The sequence below is a fragment of the Misgurnus anguillicaudatus genome, chromosome 13, assembly GCF_027580225.2.
Source record: "Misgurnus anguillicaudatus chromosome 13, ASM2758022v2, whole genome shotgun sequence".
NCBI classification, from domain to species: Eukaryota; Metazoa; Chordata; class Actinopteri; order Cypriniformes; family Cobitidae; genus Misgurnus; species Misgurnus anguillicaudatus.
This window is the reverse complement of record NC_073349.2, coordinates 25,019,715-25,042,229: the sequence shown is the minus strand read 5'-3', so window position 1 is coordinate 25,042,229 and position 22,515 is coordinate 25,019,715. Positions and strand designations below refer to the sequence as shown.

The 22,515-nt window shown below is 39.2% G+C and overlaps 1 protein-coding gene and 1 long non-coding RNA gene across 4 annotated transcripts in view; one reads left to right on the top strand and one right to left on the bottom strand.

The window, feature by feature from the left end:
- The window catches only part of plxna1a (plexin A1a), a 274,556-nt gene extending 268,630 nt beyond the window's left edge, over positions 1 to 5,926 (bottom strand). For 2 of the 3 annotated variants that reach the window (XM_055187468.2, XM_055187471.2), the window contains exon 1: positions 5,758 to 5,926. The gene's annotated coding sequence lies outside the window, so the exon portion shown is untranslated. Of the gene's footprint in view, positions 1 to 5,570; positions 5,594 to 5,757 lie in introns of those variants that run through there. The other variant, XM_055187470.2, reaches the window with a different exon arrangement.
- LOC129430336 (uncharacterized) lies at positions 3,693 to 11,113 on the top strand. Its single transcript, XR_008639502.2, has 3 exons — positions 3,693 to 3,774; positions 8,461 to 8,506; positions 9,351 to 11,113. It is a non-coding gene; the product is annotated as an uncharacterized lncRNA (long non-coding RNA).
- The last annotated feature ends 11,402 nt before the right edge of the window (positions 11,114 to 22,515 follow it).

Here is a 22,515-nt window from a genome sequence, read left to right as displayed (position 1 = left end):
ATCCAAGGAAAGACATCAGCCAAATGAAATGAAGCAGACAGTAAATAGTCTATTATTGAGTTTACGCTGCTTATACCATAGTGCAGAATCATGTGACAAAGCTTTGAAGCGCAAACCATTTTTGTACCTCCATAAACAATGTAGAAATGGGAAATTGGGCAAACTTCATACATGCATGACCTCTATTTACCTATACACATATACCAACCCAGTATCACAAAATTCCGTACCTATAGTCACATAAATTTTTTATTCTTTTCCGTGACACGGTCACGTTTTTCTGCGTTTTTAAGTGACCGTATCACGCATTTCTGTTTACGTGTCATTGTCACGTATTGGTTACTCAACTGTTTTGTCCTATTTTCTTACCATTGTCGCTTCGGTTTACTGTGGGTTCACACCAGCTGCATTTGAGGCATCAAAATCACGTCTACTGCGTCTAGTTTTCCGCTTGAACATTTCGAGTTTACTCGCTTCATTCGCGCGTTAAAGCCACGCGTGAAATTCTAGTCATCGAGACATTCATGCGGAAATTCGCATCATGGGAGGGGCTTCTGCAACTTCGCTCACTTCCTGTAATCACGTCACTACTAGAGCAAGCTACTGATTGGTTAACGCGGCACGCCAAAGCTCAAATTTTTCAACTCACGCGTTTCCCGCGGCAGCTTTCAATTTGCGCAAACTAGATGTGCGAATGAGGCGGAATCGCGTCTAACGTGCCGTGCTACACGCCTTTTTCGCGCCGCGAGACCTCCAGATGTGCGTGAACGCTCTTTATGTTGACTTAACATTGAAATCACTCGCGCTTGATGCCTCTACCACGGCTGGTCTGAACGCAACATTAGGGTTAGATTCACATAAAATGATATCTTTACCCAAACTCTAACCCTAACGCTAGGCGACAATGGTTTAAAAATCAGAAAATATTTAAAAAATTTATCAGAAAAAAGAGTATAAACCAAAACTTAAAGTGACTTCCTAACGCAAACACCAAATCTAACCCTAAACCGAATCGACAATGGTGACAATGCGTGACAATGACACGTACAATGACACGTAAACAAAAAAATGTGTGATACGGTCACGTAAAAATTTGTGACAGTGTCATGAAAAAGAAAAAAAAATTTACGTATCACAATTCGTGATACAGGGTTGCATACACATCTTCAAACCCATATAAACACGCACACATGGCTATTCTTGTTACAGTATTTATGTTCCCTAAAGCTAAGCCTCCAAAGTCAATTTTAGCAGAAAATGGTAAATAAACACACAATTCAAACCAGACCTGAAGAGATGCATACTAAAGGTCTCAATACAGCAGCAGAAATTTGGCTCCGAAATGTTGCCAGTCTGTGACTTCCATTACAACAGCCCTAAACCCTCTATACAACAACACCAGCCAAGAGGGAAAAGAGGGAAAACATTAAGGCACCAGTTAATAATACTCTTAACAGCTGGTTTGGCATCAGTGAAACCTACCCTACGCTTAACATAATACATTGTGAGTGGCTTGACAATGCTATCCAGGATCAGTTGTAAGGGCCATAGAAAACTCCACAGAGGGTGGTGGTAAAGCTGTAGTCTGCAAGCAGATGGCAGATAGCATTGATCGGATCCAAGACCTGATAAGGGTGAAGGATAGATGTGCTGCTCGGGAAACAGAAAGAAGAGGTGAGAGGAAAGATCCCCCTGACCCCCCTCGCCCCAGAAGAGAAATCCACACTACTGACTGCTATCGACCAGTCCCAGACAATGTAATTTAATTCTAATAGCATGTATCGCTAATAATCCTGATGTAATGTTCAATATGCAAGGGGTTCAATATGCAGGTCTTTGGGGTCAGGGGGCCTAGCCGAGATCCAAGCACATTTGAGGGCCCTCGACATTCTCATTCACATCGGTATGTGACGTGACAATGAGGTTAAAGGTCGATCCTGGTATTTCATGCATGAGTCAAGTAGTTGGACTAAACCTTCAGAATTGGATTAAGACACAGCAGGTTAATTCTTTACTGAGAGGGGAACACCATTGGTTGAAAAAAACCCTCGCCTATGCCCATATACATAGATGCACGCACTCTCTCTCTCTTTCTTATACAAACACATTTTGTTATTTCTTCCTAAAATAAGCACTACGTAATGCCGGTCAGTGAGTGAATTATATAGTGCTGACACGTCTTTTCTGGAATGAGAAGCTCTTGGTCAAGGTTCATTGGCCTCTACAGAGAAAGCTCATAATCTTACAGATGGCCGCATACTCAGACTCAAGAATTACAGTTTTACATTTTCTAAAGAAATTGCATTGCTTTTGTGATTCTTCAAGTGTTTCGAGTGATGTTTTTATCTTGTTATGCATTTGCTAAGCTTTTCTGGGTCATTGCTTACTCAAGTCGAAAAAAGCCCACCTTCAAGTCTATGATATTCAGGTCTCTGGAGGCGGCTCAGCCCCCTTTTCAATGCAAGTCCATGGGATTTTTTTCTCGTTTTTCCATCCCCCAGGCAAAAACTGTAAGTCTGCTAAGAAAAGTAATATCACATCTCTCCTCAACAAGCCCTAAAATCTGAAAATACGGTACAAGCCTAAAGTTAAAATATAGAGGGTTAGGGGTTTCTACCCAATTCCCTACCCCAAGTAGTTTTACAGTAATACATCCTTTAAATCATTTTCAGCCACACAAACTAAAAAAGGGTAGGAATGTGTCTTCTTTTTCCAATGTGCTGCATTGTCTTATGTCAGTGGCTGGATAAACAGGACAAACACAGCTTGTCGTTGCCATATTAAAATCATGACCATCTGAGCAGATCTGATCCCATCATTCGGGATCCCAGCTGAGACCTCCAGTCTGGTGAGGGACAAAAAGCCGCATCTCATCTGGACGAGGGCCATAACAAACACAACTTGGCCTGACCCTTCAATTTCTAAGCCTAGCTCAAGCCAAAGCCCTTTTTTATACACTCAATAAATCGGTAAAGAAAATGTTAATGAATTAGTCACAACATCACATAGTCCTTGCACGTAGTGCTAATGCATTTAAAAATATACAACAGAAAAGGCCAACTACTAAGACGGATAAAATATACATGGTAGTGAAATCTCTATTCCTACCATATTCCTATGACGTAAAGTATATAAATATCACACACACACACACACACACACACACACACGTTCTCAGAGATATTCATCTGTCTGCCTTTAACACATACTACTTGTAGAAACGTACAAGCAAGAAGAAAAGTAAATGGAGAAACAATTTTATTATCACTTCCTCTGATCTGATACAGACAGCTCAAAACACTTCAGGCCTGACTGGCTTTATTGTGTTAGTTTGACGTCTCCATAGATTTGAAGCGCTGATAATAAATTGAAAGAGCAAATTAAATAACTTGTGCTTTATGATAAACTCAGTCAAATAGCTATTATTCTTAGAACTGATATGGTTTGAACTAAAAAGATAGAAAATAATACTTACTGTTGTAATAATCTGGCAGCAAATGCTATGAATTACAGTATGGGAAAGATGCTAGTGGAAAAAAAACGCTGCACAAAATTAAATAACTGCACAAATAAATTTTGGTTAATGTTTTGGTGATGATGTAACTTTGACGTTACGTAATACGTAGCTCAGGAACCAGCTAAGGGCGCAAAGTGCAGCACGACATGACGTAAAGTGACTTACGTTAGTAACTGTACTGGAGCTTTAAAATTGCATAACTTACTGACACCCCTGACACTCGAGTCGAAAGCAGGTTAGCAGTGACAAGCTTGAAGGTAAGGATGTCATAGACATTTTAAACTTCCTTCTTCATGAGGTGGATGCTGATGCCCAAAAGAAAGATTGATGCTAAACGTCACTTCATAACACAAACTCCATCAAACTACCAGTGTTATACGAGCACAGGATATCACTAACTGTACAATTGGATTTCTACTGATATTTAGAAAAATATTTTATTTAGCATCGAAATATAACGGTCTTAAATTATAACGTTAACATATGACAGAAACGTTTATAACCTCAAGTTTTGTTTGTTTATCACTTTAATGTGCCAGTGACTCTTGGGTTTAGTATAACGTTAATAAGACTGTCTTGGACCCTGTGGAGAAAGGCGGAGCGGGAGCCTCGTGCGGAGAGACGGGAGGAGAGCGCGGGAACTCTGCTTCTCTCACAATCTAACAGTTTAATATTGCAATTTCTTAACAACTGTCTTAGGAATAAACGTTAAGGCTGCATTTGGTCTAATCGACCGTGTAGTATAGACAAAACAAAATCTAAAGGAAGGATGAATATGAGTTTCTATCCTTTTGTACACATAACAAACATAGCATTTGGACAAATGACGCGCACTCGCAGTCGTCTGTTGTATTTCCCTCAGGAAAATCTTGCAGCCCAGTTACGAGTGCTTTGATGCTGACGGAAAGTGTGGAAGTTTATGACTACATTTTAATACAGGTCAGTCAGAGCTCTGGGAATATTATTTACTAAGCTTTCCAAATAACAGAATCTTAGTTTTAAAAAATGAGGGCATTTATTGCAATACGAAGCTCCCGTATATTAATATGAAAACCACAAGCCAGCGGCGAATCCTCTTTCTATGAAAGCCGAACGAGGAAACTTGAAAGACTAAATCTAATCAGTGCAAGTATTTCAAACACCCACCAGTCTACTATGTTGCCCTAAAAACAATTTCAAGCGAAAAACATATTACGACGAAATAAGACTTTATTGAAATCAGACAAGCCGCACATCTTACGCAAATACTCAACATAAACACACAAATACACCGATCAGACAGTACTCTAGTCTAGACTGCCAAACTAGTTGTCTGTCTTTCCAATAAAAAAATATAAAAGCTGTGATATTTCTGCTTCACAACATGTGAGATTTATTCGTAATAAAAACATACAATCTGGGATTATATAAATCCAGAGCTATGCGGATAGTACATGCACGAAATTTTAATGGTATGTTTTTATATGATTATCGCACTAGTGTTTCTTTTACAGAAATTGATCTGATGTTAGATTTCGCAAGCTGTCTTTTCCATGTACTCCACCGGTTCTAACCCACATCCAATTTTCCCGAATTCCCAACTGAACAAATCTTGGCGTGATTTTACAGACTGCCAACCCACACACTGTTTCAACGAGACTGCAAAACGCAATGGCTAAATAACTGAACAACTGTGAGATGTTGGACAGACCCTGTTTGATATGTTTAAAAATATCCAGCACCCCTCCCTAAATGCTATTTAACCAGGAGTACCGTTTTCCCCAAAAGTGAGATATGCCGTGGCGTGCAGGTAAACTGAGCTCTCAAAGAAATGCTTCGTTTACATTCTGATCACCTTACATAGAAGCTGCGGATTTTCTTAGAAAACGCCCCATTAACCTACACATAACCCTAATAGTTTCAGTAAAGCACTTAAACCACAGAGAATCTAATGCAAGTTAATCTGGGAGCCTACTCGAATAATGCTGCACAATGCAGATATCAGCTTGTATTTAATGCGTCAGTTAATAGACAGCAAGGTGTCCAAACCGTACATAAAATGCCCATAACTCACTTCATTACCCTGCGTCGCAGTCTAGTCTCGATACCTTCACAAGAGGAAACGCAAAATCAACCCGTGGTAGAAAGAGATCGTCACAGACGCAATGTAGTTGCAGACAGAACTGATCTAAAAATGCGTTTTCCCAATCCAAACTGCATTCAAAAGTCACACTCGTGCGTAAAGATCCGACGGCACTTACTTGTGCGTTTGATGCCTTGGTTTATTATCCTTGCCATGCGTAAAATCTCAAACTTGCGTTCATTTTCTCGGCAGCAATGTGTAAAGCTCCTCTCGCACTTTCCGAGTGTGAAGACTTAGCACGGCATGAATGAAGAGGAATGCGGTCCGCGCTCCCGGAACGCCAGGCAGCCTCGTTTTGAGTCTGCGGGAACGCGCCGCCTGATACATATTTCTCGCGTCACACCTAGGCGGCGACGTTGAGCGCGCTTCAGACAGTAGGTTTATGTGAAGACTACAGTGAGTCTCTAGTCTTGAATACCGGTGCACCACCTGTCGATGTATCTAGGCACATTTATTACAATGACAGAGACTGTAATCTGTTGTTTTCAGTGCAAGACACGCATTAAATAGAGAATATGTATGATGTAGGATTACTGTGCCACATTTTTCATCATTTTGTAAATTCTTATAATTGTACTTTGATTTCTATAATAGAATTAGAATATGCTGTAAAGCATTGCCAATTTCATCCTGAAGACATTTTTGTAATGATGACTGCACACACCATGTTTTTTTTTTACTAAGCTATTTACCAAAATGTATAATAAAAAATGGCATATGATATAATGAAATTTTATATATAATTAAAAGGTAATCAAAAATTTTATATTTAATAACTTATAAATTTTAGATCAGACCCACATTTGCTATTACACTGAGGTCAGGTTCTTGTATAACCAGCAAACATTTTTTTGTCATTATATTTGAGCTTTGAAACCCTGTTTCTTTTGCACACCCTCTACAGAATGAAAGCTTTTCTGATAAACACAGTGCATTCAAAACAAACTCTGGATGAACAAACATGGTTGTCAGAACAGTCAAAACTTAGAATAAAATAAACTTCAGCTGTCATTTTACTCTGACATTTAAAACGTTGCTTTGCTTGCTTGTTGTATTCTCTGTAGTCTTCCTTGTTTGTTTGTCTGTGCATTGTATCAGCTTAGTAGTTGGCTTCGGACTTTAGCTTTTAGATGTTTACAACAAATAAACACGTCTGCCTTTATTTGTCCTTATGCTTGTTCATCCAAAATAAAAGATTTTATAAGAAAAATAAGAAAAGATTGTGATAGTGAAAATTAAGTATATATTATAAAGTTACCATCTCACAACCTTGAGTGTTTCAGTAATGTTTGAGGCATGGCAAGAATTTTTGTGCCAGATAAATGGCGAAAGAAAAGTAGAGTCCTTAAGTATCATATTAAGGTGCTCTGGGTCACAGTGATCTATTGATATACTACAAGTAAAGGAACTTGAGCGACTGAATTGTGAACAGTTTGTTCACAAAAGCATGTTTGTTGCACTTTTCTGATGAAAAACTCTCTCTGTGGTCTGTTTGCAATAACCTTTTGTTAAAAGTTCTGTTGTTGTGGTACAGTTGTACTCCAGCATGATTGTCCTTTTAAAGTTTCAGAATGTGAACACAGTGCCCTTTAATAAATGTATTAAATGCCTTTTAATTTGGTATAAATCAAAAACAAATATTTTCTAGTAGGGCTGGGCAAAAAAAAAATCGATTAATCGTTTTTTTTTACGTGGTCAATTCAAAATCGATTCTCAAAGAGCAGAGTCGATTTTTTTCTTTCATATTTATTTATTTCGGCAAACATTGAACAGAAGATTAACGTTAATCTAATTACTAGTCTTCTTCACTAGATGACACCCTCTTTTTTGGCCTTGCGCGATGTTAGCAAGGAGGGAGAGGTGAGCCTGTCATTCATTCATTTAGTTCTTAAAATGGCGGTTTCAGATGCTTCATCGACGTTGATGCCACCTTCACATAAAAAGTCAGAGGTATGAAAGCATTTTAGATTTCGCAAGCCAGACGACGACGATAGTGTTGTGGCTTTTAATTTCTTTTTATTAATTACCCACTTGTAAACTGCTGTTCACTGTTCTTTTTTATTAATATAGTATTTGTATTAAATCATTGAGTTGAATCGAGAATCGAGTATAAAAATCAACCAGAGAACCGGAATCGAAAATTGAATCGAGAATTGAAATCGAATCGATTCGATAGCTTGTGAACCGAAATCGAATCGATCCGGAAGATCTGAATCGATACCCAGCCCTATTTTCTAGTATAAAAGCTGTGTCTCGATTGGCCAGCTCAAATATGCAAATAATCTACAACTATCATATTGTATATTCCCTTTTGTTTAAAGGCGACATTTCACAAGACTTTTTTAAGATGCTAAATAAATCTTTGGTGTCCCTATAGTACATATGTGTAGTTCTAGCTTAAAATATCATATAGATAATTTATTATAGCTTATTAAAATTGCCACTTTGTGCGTGTGAGCAAAAATATGTAGTTTTTTGGGTGTGTCCTTTTAAATGCAAATTAGCTGATCTTTGCACTAAATGTTAGTGCCGTGGTTGGATAGTGCAGATTAAGGGGCGAAATCCCCTTCTGACATCCCAAGGGGAGCCAAATTTCAATTTTTTGAGAATGGTTTACCAAAACTAAGTTACTGGGTTGATCTTTTTCACATGTTCTAGGTTGATAGAAGCACTGGGGACCCAATTATAGCACTTAAACATGGAAAAAGTCAAATTTTCATGATATGTGTCCTTTAAAATGTAATATGCATAAAAAAGTACATATTTCATTTAGGTAGAAGAAATTTTACTGACCACAAACATTTTTCTGTAATTTCTCCAGGGTCATCTGTACAGCCCGTCATACATCCTGCTGCAGCATCATCTGCGTAAGTTACCATTTTGTTGCACATCAATCAAGCATTGATATTTAGCCTTCCACATCAGAAAAATAAGCACATTTACATTTATGCATTTTAAGGGTAAACATTTGATCATCAGAATGTGTGTGCCCCTGAATCAATCTCACAACCTTTGCCCTGCTAACACAATGCTTTGCATCTGAGCTACAAGAACACAAAAATAAATACTGTCGTTTCTCTGGATGTTGGCTAGAATAAGCTACATTATGCATCAGATTCTTTGCTGATAATTAAAAGTCTGGTTTGCAAGACTAATACAATCACAAAACAGACATCAAGCCGTGCCACTCAAAACTCTCTAGAAATCATCAACTCATTCACGAGCACACTGAGAAAATGATTGAAAATGAAGGGTTCCGGCTGACAGCATATAGGCAGCTTTTAGAGTTCAAGCAGTATTAATTTGTACGAAAGAGATGAGACCAGAGGTTTCCAACAGGTGTAGGTCAGGTGTATCCACAACCAGTACAGAAATAAAGGACAGAAAGTTTACAAAGGTTAAGTGTGCCACTCCTCCCAAGGGATGGTTGCAATGTCATTACTAATAAGAAAGTCTTAGATTGATTAGGCCTAAAACTTTTCTTTCCAACTCCAAGGAAGTTTTGGTGAAGCAGGTGGCGAGTGCACAGATATATTAGTCACCTCAGTGTCCCTCTTTAGGCTTCACCATCGTCTGTACCTGAACCTACATTCTTCTGCGAACGAACACAAATGTAGTCTGGATGTAGTCTGTAACAGAACATCTCTGGTCACCTATTCAAAACGTTTTGGGATTTGATGACTGTTGCCTTTACTTGCTCCCTTCCACCAGTTTCACGTCCTGTGGGCAGCATATCTTCTAACAGGACATTGTTCCACCAATGTTTCCACCAAGCGAAGACTTCCACGCTGCTCGCGGGGCTCACCGCGTATCTCTCTCGGCCAGCAGCGCTTTGATGTCAGCCATGCATCTCTTCTGCATCCACCGCGAATCCCAATCATAATTAAAATCTTGTGTGGAAGCGGGAGCAATGGAAGCTAATTAGGGACAAACACTTTCTTTTTCTCTGGCACCAATCAAAAAGAAAAAAGAGCACTGGCTGCTTCTGTAACCCTGTGATGTTTGGCTGGGGCACGGGGGTGTGGAGCAAGAAGGAGGAACCGTCAGAAACACAGTGCATTTTCATTTTTTCTATACTTTAACGCTTTTTTTGATCATGGTGAGCATCGCAACACAGCTTGCTCACACTGCAGTTCTGTGTGAATTATATCTGTCTAACTCACTGAATGATCAGAGGGTGGATGGTACGGAGCAACAAGCAAAGGAGCGTGGGTGTGGGACACTGTCTGCATCTAGAAATAAACTTCATTTCGTTCCTCCCTGTCTGGGTAATTAGGCGTTAGAGTAAGCATGTGTGAGTGTTTAGTGTTTATATCTGGCTATGTTTTGGCCAATAAATAGCTAGTATTATACAAAGCTTCTGTATTACCAAGGTTATGTACTCTTTCATAATGACTTAGTGTTGCTTATCAGTCCTTCCAGAAAAATGTGTTTTTTTTTGTGATTGTTGCATCCAAAATCATTGATCGTAAAAAATGCAATAGAATATGTGGGATATTTATGCAATTTAATGTGATGAAATTGCGGGAACTTGCAAAAACTGCGGGAACTTGCAAAAACTGTTTTTAGCTTTTGCAGCGTTTCAATGATGTTCACGTCACATAATCACGTCACTTCATAACGTTCCCATGGCAACATGGGACATGGCTGCGCTTGTGTGAGCTAAATGCAAAATTTTTCTGCTAAGATATATATGATTTTTGCTACGAAAATGCGGGTATTATGAAATCATGCAAGCCCCGCATATTTTGTGCACGGAAATCTGCAATTTATGCTGTGAAAGTGCGGCGTAGTTGAAAAAATGCATGTCCTGCATAAATATGCGGACTATGGCTGATGCGTTAAATCATGCGATCGCATAATCATGTTTTTCTGGAGGGACTGGCATATAAAGAAAAACATTAAAGTAGGGATGCACCGATATGGAAATTTTGGCCGATAACCGATAACTCTTTATATTTGGGGGCCAATAACCAATATATATAGGCCGATAAATATTCATATTATTTTCACAATGAAAAACTCCCAGACCGCGGACATCTTGTCTTTGCACTAGACTAGCATACTCTTCTTAAGCCCGCAACACATGTCATCTTCGTGCTATGTCACAGAAAGCACCAATCAAAACTCCACATGGCCAGCAATGAACAAGTGAAGTGGTTCAACAAACCAAAATAATCCATCATTTATTGGCTTTCATTTATCTGCCTAATTTTGCTATCAGACCGATAACCGATAATATTACAAATAAGCAGTTATCGTCCGATAACGATATGTCGGCCGATATATCGTGTATCCCTACATTAAAGCTATCATTATTTATATCATTATTTAATTTTTGACGGAGATGGCGCGTTTAGCAACTATTTAAAAAACTGGATTCTGATGGTGCAAAAATATTGATGAAATCGTCTTTAAAATTGTCAAAATTAAGTACTTAGCAACAAATATTACTAATGATAAATTAATTTTTGCTATATTTATGATAGTAAATGTACAAAGTATCTTCATGGAACATGATCTTCACTTAATATCCTACTGATTTTTGGCATAAAAACTATTTAGTGCTACTTACTGTATGACTGATTGTGGTCATATATGTACATGTATATCAAATTTCTTATTTTATGTATCTCAAACACTATTAATGTCTCTTGCTCTTTGCATAAAAGTCAATAATATTGACATTGACTCTGGGAATAAAGCATGACCTGCAACTAGAAGACATACTGATGATGTTACAATAATATGTGATGATGTAAAGTATCAAATTTGGATGCTCAGCAAATACACCACATTACCGCTCTTTGCAATATGATCACACAGAAATCGTATACACTACGCATGCACTATGTGCATTCAGCACTGCAGCCATTGTAAGCTCAGCATTTAGCTATAACAAGAGTGCCAACACAGTCAACAATCTCAGATATTAGTTTATACCTTCATGTATTTGGGTACAAAACAGCGGCAATTTCATAATCGTATTTAAACAGAGGATAAGGCTACATGCGCTTCTGCCAAAACTGCTGTAATTGCTTGCCCATTCCTGCCCTTGTAATTGGACAGTGCATCATCCGAATGTCACGTCCTTAGTTTTAATTGCCTTTCACAGTATGCATTACGTGCACGGTCTTCCAAACGAAATATTGCACCCTATACTGGGTCTTGTTGCGTTACGTACAAGACATTGTAGTTGAACATCCCTAGACACCAATTACTTTTTTATATCAGACCAATCATTAGTCTTCACCAAAGACTGACGCCTGACATGATGAGTTTAAAAGAAGTCTTCCTCTCTTTGTTCCCTCATCCCTGTCCGTTTCTCCTCCTGAGCTCTTTCATGTGCCAGACCCTGATCCTCTATTTGCGATTCATCACTGAGGCATTGAAAGTTGAAGCCAGTGAGCAGGACTGGCCATCGCTTCCAGTTTCATTCAGGCATCAACAACAGTAACGCATTGCTTCTTGCTGTTGCCACAGCATCCCTTACCAACACCGGTCCCCTCGGCAACAGCCTTGTACTGGTTTCTGACGAACAGAAATGAATTATTGAGTTGTGACAGAGACATTGTTATGCTATAAATACAGAGAGAAAGGGGGTTGGATGCATGAAGAATAATAACAGTTTAAGATGCACTTACTCACCAACACATCATCGATCACATTTGTCATGCCGGCGGCTGTCAAACATTCAGTAGGAAGATCTTAAAAACGCATTTGGCATTATGAAATCACAGAAAGTTAGATTAACGTTATATTGATTGGCAAAACCAGACTACATATATTTTTGTGTACTGTAAATAATCCATTCTCCCAGTCCATTGCAGAGCACTCACAGAAACACACACTCACACACAAGAATAATGTGGTGACTCCTGTTTAACTTCTGCATGTCTTTGGACTGTGGGGGAAACCGGAGAAGGTTCAATTAGGTTTATTTAAAAAAGGAGAGTTATATGTTGTACTAAATCTTCCAAAATGTTCAGCTTTCTGGCAGTGCAACCATACCTGTGACATCCCTTTGCTCTTTGCCAGTCAGTAACAAAGGACTCCTACTCAAAAGACTACTGTAAAACAAGATAAGAGAGGTGTCCATGTTATCAATTCCAGCATGCATCGGCGCTGGTGTAAATGAGTGAGGAGAAAAAGAGGGCTTGCAAAACCCTCAGGGACCGCACAGCCCTGAAAGCTAGAGAGAGGAGGAGACAGGAACAGTAAGGAAGAGGAAAAGAAAGAGAGAGTGTCCCATTGCCTGTCATATCCTATGACTTTCTTTGTCCTTGCGGTGGTATGCTGTTATTTCTGGAACCATATCTAATGAGAATTATTGCCATGTGTTTGGAGAAGCGAAAGACGTGGAGCTTGTGATACGCAGGGAGAACCAATAACAGAGTCGCACTTTACTCACATTGGTTAAGTGATGGGAAGTGAAATAATAGAACAATGATAATAAATTAAAGGGGCCATGGTACAAGACTTTTTTAAGATGTCCAATAAATCTTTGGTGTCCCCAGAGCACATATGTGAAGTTTTAGCTCAAAATACCATATAAATAATTTATAATAGCATGTTAAAATTGCCACTTTGTAGGTGTGTGCAAAAATGTGCCGTTTTGGGTGTGTCCTTTAAAATGCAAATGAGCTGATGAAATTTAAACACTGATCACAAAGATGGTGGTTTGTTGCAATTAAAACCCAATTGTGCTTTTCTCTGCACTAAATGGCAGTGCTGTGTTTGGATAGTGCAGATTAAGGGGCGGTATTATTATAATAAGAGCTCCTTATGACATCATAACAAGAGCTCCTTATGACATCATAAGGAGAGCCAAATTTCAATGACCTATTTTTTCATGTACTTGTAGAGAATGGTTTACCAAAACTAAGTTACTGGGTGGATTTTTTTTTACATTTTCTAGGTTGATATAAGCACTGGGGACCCAATTATAGCACTTAAACATGGAAAAAGTCAGATTTTCATGCCATGGCCCCTTTAAATAAATATTAAAGAGTTGCTTCACATCTCACTTTTATAGGTTTAGGTGAGTGTGGCTATAAAGACTTAATAATCATAATGATTCATTATTTCTTCATTAGTAAACTTAAAATAGCTTATATAATTTCTTATTGTTTCAATTCGATGTGAATTAAGCTTCTAAAAAGTGCACATTACTGTGAGTTCACACCAGGCGTGGTAGAGGCGGCAAAAACACGCTATTCGCGCGTAGTTGGATGCTTGAACATTTTGAGTTTACTCCCTTTTTTGTTTGCATGCAAAATTCTAGTCATTCGAGACATTCACACGGAAAGTCGTGAAATGGGAGGGGCTTCTGCGACTCCAGTCGCTTCCTGTAATCAAATCACTACTAGAGCAAGCTTCTGATTGGTTAACCCAGCACAATTTTCTGCCAAAGTTCAGATTTTTCAACTTGCGCGTTTTCCACGGCAATATTCAATTTGCGTAATTTGCGCGTCAATTCGCGTCATTCATGCTGCAAGACCTCAAGCAGGGATTCAAACTCGGGTCGCCAAAAGTGCATCTGCACCATATGACTTAACTTTACAGCTAAAACTCATACTACAGGTGACTAATTGGCCAATTTGTTTTTATTTATATTTCTTCTTAGAATTTAAGCAAAAAAAAAAGTATAAATATATTTGGTTAATATAAGCCAATGAAACGCCTTAAAACTTCATTATGTAACCCATGTGTCTTATGACTGGTTTTGTGGTCCAGGGGCAGATTTATTTTCTGGGACAACATCGTCTTAGAGTGCGTCACAATAAACTTTGAGCTTGCTAAAAATGTGGGCATGGAGTGCTTTGTCCATCTTTGCTTTTCAGTAGAGAAAGGTTCACAATGACGTACCAATTTTTGGCTGGTCACATGTCTTCATGTGATACGAATTCATAGGTCAGAGTTCACCAGACTTGAACTTTGGTACGCGAAATGCAAAATATCTTTGCATGAGCATGCATTTCCGGTCTGAAGAATTCGCATGCGTGTGAATGGAAGTCAATGGAACGAAAAGTGTACTGTGACCGCCTCTTTACTCATATTTAAGGCTACTATAAAACATTTGCAATGCATTATTATATATTTCCTGTTTTCATGATGGCAGTATCCGTCTAAGCTAACTGGCCTAGACGTATCTCAGCTTCACATGTGAGTGCATCTAAGAGAGAAACCGAAGAGTAGATCAGGATGTTGATTTGATTGAGAGCTTCCGTCAGGTGGAGCAACCCCCTCCCTCTCCTCAGCCTCCTACAGCTCTGAAGACTGACGTGGATGTGCACGGTCGCCCGATTTACTAGACGTGCTGGCAGTTATCTAAATGCAAAGTGATGGCGTAATGGCACTCGTAGCTTTATGTAAACGGTCAGAGAGAACCCTGCTCCTCTCAACCCTCACCAGAGACCTCACTGCAAGGCATTAGACCAGCCAAATGTAGCAGAAATGATATGCTGAGACAAAATATGGGGATTATAGCTTGTCAGAGTTGAAGGAGGGAGAAGGGGTGCAGTGATAGACAGAATAGAATGATAGGAGAGAGAAAAATTGACAGTCCATCATGGGTTTGCAGATAAGAATTGGACACAGGAGGAAAAATCTGCAGAGTTTCATCATCGTTGCACATGGATTTTGGGAGACTGAATAAACAGTTGATGTCGATCGGTAAAAATGTAATAATTTCATTTTGTTTAAATTCATTCCAGTGGTTTATAATATTTTTTTAAAAGTAAATCATGTCGCTTGACACCCACACTTTCTTTTCTTTCATGGAGGACAAAAGGAGACTTTATAATAAGTGAATTCACTTTCATTGTACGAAAAAAGGCATTGTCCACATTCCTGAAATTTTTCCATTTGCATGTCATGGAAGAAAGAAAGTCAAGTGTAAATTATGACATAACTTTCATTTTTGGGTGATCCAAACCCTTAAACAGAGAAAAACAAGGAAAGAAAGACACTGCGCCATCTCCATGCTTCCTTAACAAGGCTGTGCATATCTGATTTAAGAAATTGCATCAAGCTAATTGATTTTACATTAAGAAGTCTTGGTTAATTCATAGCTACGAGCCACAGAGCATTCGAAAAGTGATAGAGTGCAGCTCCGCGCGATTCGCTCCGTGTGAAGTCAGGTATCTTGACTCAGTGCTGCATAGCTTGAGGTTGTTTTTGAGAAGTGGAACAGCAGCTTGAGATCCTAAAATCAAACGATCAGCGAGGATTAGAGGAGTTTCTGCTCTGAGAGAGGAAATCAAATCAGTCATTGACACTGTTTCCCAGGATGAGACGCGATGCTCGCAAATACCGTGTAAAGAAGAAGAGTAATAGACTGAAACAAACAAGCCAAACAACAGCGAATGGCAAACCAAACATTCACAACCCATTTTACACCCATGATGTGACGTATTTTAGAATAAGGACCAGTATTAGGAAAGTAAATGAAGTCAATGTTGAATTCAATGCAAGTAGTATCAAGCAAACATGATTAAATAGCTTGAAACCATACTTAAGAGTGTATTCATTGCTTGCTGTGTCTTTTTAAGTGCCATCTGTTTGACTCAGCAAAGATCAGGTAGCATTACTGTTTTCTTGTTTCTCTCTCTCTCTCTCTCTCTCTCTCTTTCTGGCCTGTGAAGCATTTCAGTTTGTAGGAAGCCATACAAGACTTCTTATTAACACCCATCTTCCGCTTCCCGACACATCAGCTCTCAAATGAGGCGCGCTGCATTGCGTACATTCCCGTAATTCATCTTCTTGTCCTTCTCTCAAGTCTTATATTCCCTCATTTTCTCCTCTTCCACTCTCCTTAACCACCATCCCCTCTTCTTTGTCACCATTTTAGTCAGACATGTGCACTCAACACCTTCAGTTTCCTTCTTTCTTGTTGTTTTATAAGGACAGAGGTTATAGCGACAAAGGCAGTGTGGTTTGTGCACGGAGTTCACATTGACTAATACACGAGCGGACGCCCACAGAGAATCAGCGTAGATGAGAGCGGCACTCCACTTTAGCAGCATGTCACACGTTGGAAGTGGTTCGGATGTGATGGGGATGCGTAGCGGTGATGTCCGTCTAGGGTTTTGGAAAGCCATCCTGTCAGACGGGAGAGCAGTGGCTTGTGTCTGTTAGCATTACGCTTCACTTCTCTCCGTATTAGCCTCACTTGACTTCCCCAAGCTGCCTCCTACGAGCCAATCGCAGTGAAGACCTTGAATAAAATTGAATTAAAAACAGAGTTCTTTAAATATAAATGTCAATCAATTTTGTATTATGCATACAGTGTTAAAAGAAAGACCTGTGTTTTAAATGAGTCGTGTGTGTCGGGAGAAAAGCCAGAAGAAAGTTTTAATTGAGACGTAATTGAGTTCTCAGTTGGGTGTCTTTAAAGAATTTCACATAAACACAATTATGTTTTTTTCAAATATGAAAATGGTTCACAAGATTAAATGCATTTACTATAACTAATACAGACTACATTTCTCTTTACTAGTAGCACTGTAGCCCCTGACTAAAAATTTTAGGAGAAAATCTAGGGGCACACCTTAAATCAGCATGCAAATTAATTATTAAAATTTTTCCACCAAATATTACTGACAAATACTAATAGACTTGATTTGTTGCACATCATTATGCACAATTGATTTAACTTTCAGGGAGTGAGAAACCAAACCATACAACCCCTTTGACTAATTGTAGGCATAAAATGACCCCAATAGAATCAGTTTACAATAAAAGGTACAAAATATTAGCAAAACATAGATGTTAGATTCCCTAAGCTGATCTTAGTTCAGCAGCTAGTAAATACAATCACTAAAGTTAGGTTGTAACTGATTTGTTGATGGTAACGTATTACTGTATTAAATAATTCATTAAATAATTCATTAAATAATTCAATAAATAAATAAATTATATATATATATATATATATATATATATATATATATATATATATATATATATATATAAGAAAATATTAAAGGCATGTGTTGTAAGAAAATATTAAAGGCATAGCAGAGGATTTTCTCTAATTTTAGAAAAGAACCGCCTTCTCCACTTTTTTAAAAAATGCAATTGCGCAACACTCCTGATTGACAACTAGGAGGACCAATAGTCGTGATGATCCACCCGGAAACAGAAAATCCTCCGCAATACCTTTAATACACGTGTACAACACTGCAAAAAATGACTTTTTATTTAGTATTTTTGTCTTGTTTTCAGTACAAATATCTAAAAATTCTTAAATCAATATGTATTTTCTTGATGAGCAAAATAAAAAAAAATGTTTAAAAAAGTTTTTAGACAAAAATATTAAATTTAAGTGAAATTGTGGTTAAAACAAGGAAAAATATCGGCCAATGGGGTGAGAAAAAATCTAGAAAAATGTTTTTTCCTAAACACTTAATTTAAGAAAAATGCAAGAAAATTTTGCTTATTGGCAGATTTTTTGCTTGTTTTATGCAAAAAATCACTTAAATTTGATATTTTTGTCGTTTTCCTCATCAAGAAAAAGCATCTTAATTTAGGAATTTTTTGATATTTTTACTGAAAACAAGACAAAAATACTTCATTTTTTTGCAGTGTAGGCTTATTTTCCAGCTACCATAGAGTTAAACAAGCGAGTTTTACTGTTTTTGGAATCCATTCAGCTGTTTCTGGGTCTGGCGTTACCACTTTTAGGATAGCTTAGCATAATCCATTGAATCTGATTAGACCATTAGCATCGCTTAAAAAATAACCATAGATGTTCGATATTTTTCCTATTTAAAACTTGACTCTTCTGTAGTTACATTGTGTACTTAGACCGACAGAAAATTTAAAGTTGTGATTTTCTAAGCTGATATGGCTAGGAACTATACTCTCATTCTGGCGTAATAATCAAGGACTTTGCTGCCATAGCATGGCTGCAGCAGGCACAATGACATTACGCAGTGCCCGAAAATAGTCCCCAGCTATTGAAAGTTACCAAGGGGACTATATTCGGGTGCTGCGTAATATCATTGCTCCTGCTGCAGCCATGGTACGGCAGCAAAGTCCTTGATTATTATGCCGGAATAAGAGCTTTAGATTCTCTCTCCCTTCAGCAGAAAGAAGAAAGGAACTTCAGCATAATAAAAAATGACGTCCTTTGATTGCCTACTGATGTCAGGTTTTAAAGTTGCATGCCATCACTAGAAAGAGGAGGTTCGAAACGCCTCAAACACTGACTTCTCTGAGCCAATATCTGGGGACATAAGTGAATCACGATTGAATGAATGACATGTGACACAGATTTAAAGATCTCAAGAGCAAAAAGTCTAGTTCAGATAAGACAGGAACAATGACAAATGTTGGAAGCTTCCCGGCTGGTGACTGACAGGGCAATCATATTCATTTCACATCCGCAAGCAATGCCTCGCTGGGTGTTATTAATTGAAATGCAATTGCTGAAGAGAAAATGAGTCGAATAGAGAGAACTGCTCCTATCAAGTCCACATCAGAGCAATTAAACCAAATCCTGCCAATGACTGCGCATGACTGATGCAGACAAGAAAGACTTAGACATACAGAGCAAGAATTTGAATGAATGAGCTAAGAGAAGCGATTCATTTCAGCTTTGATTTCATGGCTGCACTCGGCAACGGATTTCACAATTGTTGGCTGTCGTGACTGTGCAGGTTTATGTACACCTCCAAATCCCCAAGAGAGAACGAGCTAAAACAATAATCAGTTTTTTAGCGGCCACCTTAGGGGCGGCCAAAATTTACCGTCCACTCTCCATGTCAAGAGGGTCTCCTGCCCAGCCGAGTACGGACGCAGCCCCTGCCGGCGAACGAGTCAGCACCCATCACCGCACGGTTCATCTGAGACCAGAAAAATTCCCCAACAATCCACACATGCATAATGCATAGTGACTGCAGCACACAAGCGCCTCCATTCATGCGGGAGGTCAGGTAATTCATGCTTACTGCGTCTATGGAAATATATTGCTGCTGTTGAGGCAGTCGGTTTGTGAGTCTCTGGAGATGACATATTTCTCGAATCCAAGTAAGTGTGTGTCGTGTCGGCTTTGATTGCCTCGTCTGAGGTCTTTGTATTTTATGCAGCACAAACAAAAGTGAATATAATGATCTGAGATCTCACAAGGGCAATACGATTTCACAGATAAGCCTATTTACTAACATACTTATGATGCAAATGCACAAGATTAGGGCAGACAGTTAAGTTTATCTTTATTATACACCCATATTTACAAACGCATATAGCCACTGTCAGGTTTCCTTTATATTTGGCCATTCAAATGCAGTAAGGAGCGCATTTGCTCTTAATATGTTAGACCTTTGGTGCTCATTGGGACACAGTTTTGAGTCCAGACTACATCATGTGCAAATCCCTTACTGTGTGTGTTAACCGCCTGTGTGTCTCCTTCAATGAGGCCATTAGGACAAAGCAAATGAGTAGCCGTTCTCTTAGTAAATGAAGAAAGAGGGATGAGGTGAATTCCACTGCTTCACTCTCATTGGTTGTCGTTCCAGGAAGTTGCTTGTCATTTGCATAAAGTTTAACTGTTCTCAACTTTTTTGCATAGCCGGACACGCCCACCTCCTGTCGCCAACGATCGCCGGAAATCGCCAAGCTTTCATTGAAATATGAGATCGCATTCCTCCACCCTTGCTAGTCACTGGCTTTACTCTATCACTCCCAACAACATGTCTTGAGTTAGCTTCAAAAAATGGTCCCTAGCTGTTATTGGGGAGCTACCCTTTAAAAAAGCATACCTTTGCACCTAGAGTTCATAGAAGTACTTTTAAAAGGTACATATTGACACCAAACGTATACGTACCTGTACCTAAATGGTACATATAGGTTAGGGTTGTGCCAATAGACGATACTATCGTGTGGCCGATAGCGGGCATGTGGCAGTTAGCGGCCTTTCATGATAGTTGGGGATAGTTATTACTATCATCATCATAGTTTCGCATTAACATGCGCATTACGTACTTTTCCCCGCATGAGAGGGTTTGTGGGCTTCATTATGCGCGAGACAGCTTGTAATGTACGCGGATTCCTTTTTGCACGCACCTGGACTTAATGCGCGGACAGTGTCATGACTCTGACTCTTCCTTGGCTTGAACATGAGCGTGAAATATGCGCAGTTCGACATTTCCTTATACTAGAGAGGTTGTTAGGCAGGCAGGGGTTTAAAACCAGTTAGTTTGTTGTTCCCGCTCCATGGCACGCAGGAAATTTCAGAGCGCCTGGGCTTACATACATACCTTAGAGTACATACTCCATACATACTTTTATCATCTCCGTGCATGCCGTAACTCTGTCTGACGCACCCACCGCTAGCCTAGCTTAGCACAAAGACTGAAAGTAAATACTGTAGCTCCAGCTAGCATACTGGGTGTACATACTGGAAAGTAGAGAGGTTGTTAGGCGTGCAGAGGTTTAAAACCAGTGAGTTTGTTGTTCCCGCTCCATGGCACGCAGGAAATTTCAGAGCGCCTGGGCTTAAAGGAACACGGCAACTTTTTGGAGTTTTAGCTTATTCACCATATCCCCCAGAAATAGATAAGTCCATACATACCTTTTTCATCCCCGTGCATGCCGCAACTCTTTCCGACGCACCCACCGCCAGCCCAGCCCAGCACAAAGACCGGAAGCAAATAGCTCCAGCCAGCATACTGGGTATACATACTGGGAACCACATTCTCAGAAGGCGAAGCACTGCTACTTGGGCGGAGTGATTAGCGCAACTCTGAGCGAACTCTCTGCTCCTCACCACGGGGCTTCTTGGGTGCTGTGAGCAAATCACTCTGGCCAAGTAGCAGTGCTTCGTCTTCTGAGAATATAGTTCTCAGTATGTATACGGTTAAAAGATGGCTGTCTCATATGACCTTGTTATTTGTACACACTGTGACTATACAAAACACAACATATAAATAGGAAAATGTTGCTGTCATTTATTGGGAGCAGTATGCTAGCTGGAGCCATCCGCCTCCAGTCCCCGTGCCAAGCCAGGCCAGCGGTGCGTGCGTCCGACCGAGCCACAGGACACACGGAGATGAAAAGGGTATGCATGCTCTTATCTAACTCCCCAAAAGTCAGTGTGTTCCGTTAAAGACGCGCTTGGACTAATGGCATAAGATTTAAGAAGGTTGCGATCATGATAGTGCTGCCCTTTGAGGAATTCAGCTTCTTTTTTGTCCACCTATCAAGTAAGTTGTCATAAAATAGTAAAAAAATAAATAAATAAGTAAACTTCCAATCTCAAAATAGGGTATATCGCCCCACATTAATATAGGACCTTTATAAAGGGTACTGCCCCCGTGATATCTACAGTAAAGACCATTTTGTCTTACAGTGTAAATGTTCTTTATGTTTATGCTTCTGCAGATCTGTATGTTAATTTCTGTTTTGAAATAAAATTGTATAAAATGATCTCTAAAAAGTTATCATATGACATCAGGCCTTAAACCATTTTAGTTACCTGGTAACCAGAACTGTTCTATTTTTAAGAAAAAACATTAATAACTTTTAATAAAAAGTACAATTAATGGTTTCCATATAAAATATGTTTAGGAAGAAAAGCTACGCTGTCGAATGAGATGCATCATTGTGAGGTCTTTATTAACAACAAACAAGACGAGCAAACCAAAGCCAGACTCGAGTGGCAGAAGGCTGAACTTTTCAGAATAAGTGGTTGTTCTTTATTAAGAAGAAACATATGTAGTGTCCGGGCACCCATGTGTGAAATTCAATTCTTATCCTGAAATGGTGTTTTTAATAGAGCGGCACTATCACAGAGATCAGCTCGGCTTTGCTCTGCAGTGTAGCACAGAGCGTTCAGAGAGCCACTGGACTGCTCCTCTCCTTTAAACCCTTC